This window comes from Cupressus sempervirens, chromosome 10, assembly GCF_028749045.1.
Source record: "Cupressus sempervirens isolate cs-2001-9-10 chromosome 10, ASM2874904v1, whole genome shotgun sequence".
Lineage (NCBI taxonomy): Eukaryota > Viridiplantae > Streptophyta > Pinopsida > Cupressales > Cupressaceae > Cupressus > Cupressus sempervirens.
In genome coordinates, this window is record NC_143127.1 from 929,235,885 (window position 1) to 929,239,768 (window position 3,884).

Here is a 3,884-nt window from a genome sequence, read left to right on the forward strand (position 1 = left end):
CACCATGTTTATTCTTCTCTGGTTATCCTCTTCTATAACTCTACTCTTCCTATTTAGCAATCTATTGTAAAAATCTATAGGTATTTTCCCTCTTATAGTATCAAACCATTTATCTTCCAAAATCATGTTTCTAACTACAAAATTTTCTAGCTATCTCATATCCATGTTATTATAAAAGTCATAGTATCTATTTAACTATACAAAATTGTTGTCATTAATAATTTGCATGTTAAGTTTTTCTACCTTTGGTTTTGATGTTTTGCATCCTACTAATGTCTTTGCTTCCTAATCAACTACTTCAACTAGTCTATCACCAGTTCCTTCCTTAGACTTAGATGAGCTAATCTATACAATTTTCCTTCTTTTTTGTGGGGCACTGATGGTCTACTTTACTCTCCTTTTAGGAGGAATTTTTATCCTTTTGGATTTTCTTGATGTTGATGTTTCCTCTATCTTTACTAGTTTAGTTGGTGGTTGTTCCTATGCAAGTACTACATAAGGCACAGAAAAAGTATGTGCACTTATTTAGGCAACTGCGACCTTTTTAGTAGGTCCTACCACTATAATCAATGTAGGGGATAAGAGCTTAGTTTTACCACTAGAATTCATTTCCATAGAAATTCCCTTTACCTCATCAAACTCCTTCCTTCCCATTCTAGATCCTTTCAAGATAAAATCAATAACTTTCTCTACCTTTTCTTGGAGTTCTTCATGACTTGACTAGTTTTCACTTCTCTCATTTTCTCTGAATATGTGCCCCATCTGGGATAGTTAGAATCAAATTCAAAATGAAGGATTATCTATGTATACCCTTCAATTAGATCCTCACTCATCTCATATCCCATAGGTTCAATAAATTTCACCCGAGAAACTACTACCTCCATGCATGTAAAATTTGTCTCAACCATGAAATATAACTCATCCTTATATTTTTCCACTAGTACTAGAGATATTCTATACCTTTTCTTCATCTATATTTGAGAGGACTTCATTATTCTATCCAAATCACTATCTTTGACTTCTTCAGTTCTTGACCTATAAGCTCAAGTGATCTATTGCATAGTGCACTCATTTTCATTCCAAACTATGATACCAAGAAACTTCTTGATAGCATAGATGAATATGTGTGTCAAAAGGGATTCAAATTGAAATAGTACACTTCTTGATTTCTTGATTCTCGAGATATTATCCAACAGTTTTGTTTTGACAATATCACACATGTTCACTTTTTCACTTCTTACTACTAGATAACCTGCATGAAGAAATCCTGCAAGGATTAAATCTATTCTTGCTCCATGACTATACGTGTAACCCAAAATCTTACAAATAAGTCTTACTCCATCATCATGGACTGAGTTGACTTTCATGTTCCTTCCATCAAAATATTTTTTGAGATTTTCCTCAAAAAGATTGTGCACATTCTTGATGTTTCCTAGATTGCTACCATGATTGCTCAATCCTGTGACATTGTAAATTAGGTCATTGTCAATGCTAATGATTAAATCTCCCTACCATAGAAGATCATCATGTACTCTGTGAAGGATTATTCTTTTTTGATCATTATTATCAAAATTTGTGTAGAAAATATGCTTAACTAGGTTAAGACATTCTAGATATCTATGTTCAAATTTCGATGATAAATCATTGTTACACATCTTCTCCAAATACTTGTGAATATCTAAATCACCTATACTTTCAATCTTGCAGTGTATATGACATCTAATATCTTCCACATGAAGAATATTTTTTGGAACACGTAAAAATGCTCCAATGGGGTCATCAAGCAAAGAAACAAAGGAGTGTTTCTTGAAATTATACTTAGGACTATTACTTACATTATAAACTTCTTTCCATGCCATTATTGAAGGATTATTCTCAACAATTTAGAAAAATACCTCAATTTTTCCTTCTAGGGTTTCTGAGAACTTCACATGCTTGCAGGGCTCTTTAGTTCTCCAAATCTTACTTCAATCTCACATACAAACTTTGCACAAGAAAATGATATATGCAAGTTATTTCACATCCTTTAAATCTTTTGCAATCTATACTACGCAATAAATGCATATCTGCGACTTGTTCAATATACTATCTCTATGCAAAAGAGAGCTTGATCCTTTCATATATCCTCATCCTAATCATATTAGGAAATGCACACTTTGTTGTAGACTTTTCTCAATGTCTACTACCTACTATTATCTATGCAACCCTTAATATTTCTTCTAGCATCAGCTATCAACAACGGATACTCTGTTCCACTAAGAATGCCCAATTCTAGTGAGAGGAGTCATAGATAATAAGTGACTTCATTATCCTATCAAGTGCATTTTCTATAGTTGTATGAGAGCTTTTTGGTTGCTTTTCCTTATTAAATGAATCATTCCTATTTAGATCTCTTCTATCCATTATGCAAAACCTTGCTATGTGTCCAAAGTTGTTACACAACTAACATATAGTTACATCTCTTTTATATTCATTAAGTTTATCATTAGGTGTTCTACAATTCCTTGCAATGTGTCTAAGATTTTTGCATTTGTAGAAAACAATCTATCTTCTTTCTCCACTTTCATTGCTGTGAGATCTTTTTCTATTTCCTACATGGTTAGTATTCCTATGCATCCTACTATTTATATTATCACTATTAAATTTAGGTTTCTTACAATCTATTGCATAATGATCATATCCATGAGAATTATGACAATAAAATTTTGAAATAGATTTGAAAGACTTGCCTTTTCAATTGACTTCAGTGTCTTCATGTTTGTCACACCAAGAAAAAGATTCCTTTCTTTTGGTATTCATATCTTGATTAGATTCTTTGTCTTTCTCAGAGTGAGCAATATTCACTTTGTCTTTAGATGTATCATCTACCTTGCTTAGGTCCTTGTTGATTTTAGGAGTAATAGGTTCTTTTGTTTCAATAAATTTCTTGGTGGATTGACCAAAAAAGAATTCAAGTCCAATTTTCTCATAATTGGGTCTTTGCGCACATAATTGTTCTTTAATTTTATCACTACTAGTATATAATTTCTCGAATTGCTTCTTGGTTTGTACCAACTCTCCTTTCACAATGGTATTGTATTTCTCTAATTCTACATGTTCTAGCTTAATAGATTCTAGTTCTGATGTTACCTTGCTTAACTGGGATCTTAGATCTGCATTTTTAGCTTTTATTTCAGAGTCAATCTTTCCACCATTTTTCTTAAGACTCAATTTAAGTTCAACTATCTTTAATTCATGTTTTAGGATCTCATTTTCTTTCTTTAGATCTTCAATATCATCATCATTGGTCTAATTAGTAGATCTTTTCTACTTTAGGTCATCTATCTTGTCCTTTAATTTACAAATGTAGGCTTTAGCATCCTTGTATCTATCTTTGAGGCCATCTCTTTCATCAGTAAGAAGATCAATCTATTCAAGTGCTTCTTCATGATTTTTCTTTAGTTGTTCCATACCTATAGGGATCTTGTTCAAGCTAATAAGGCTCTTTTAAATAATGAAACTCTGATACCAATTGTTAGAAATAGATAATACTAGCGCGCGCGCGCGCGCGCGGGGGGGGGGGGGGGGGGGGGTGTGAATCAGTATTTTTAATCTTTTTACCCACAACTGAATATTATTATTTTCTTTATCATGTGCATAAGAAAATAAACCAATAATGTAGAAAAATGTAAACAACCATACATAAAGAGAGATCATGATTCCATAATTTTCTAACTAGGGAAACCCTAGCGAAGGAAAAACCCTAGTGAGGATGGAATGCACTAGATGATCCACTATATAAAGAATCTGATTAAGGATATTAACCCTGTTAGGATTCTATAAAGCATGTATAGTCTCTCGAGTCCTTGTTAGTGGACTAGGCCTTGTTAGAAGCCTCAACCCTA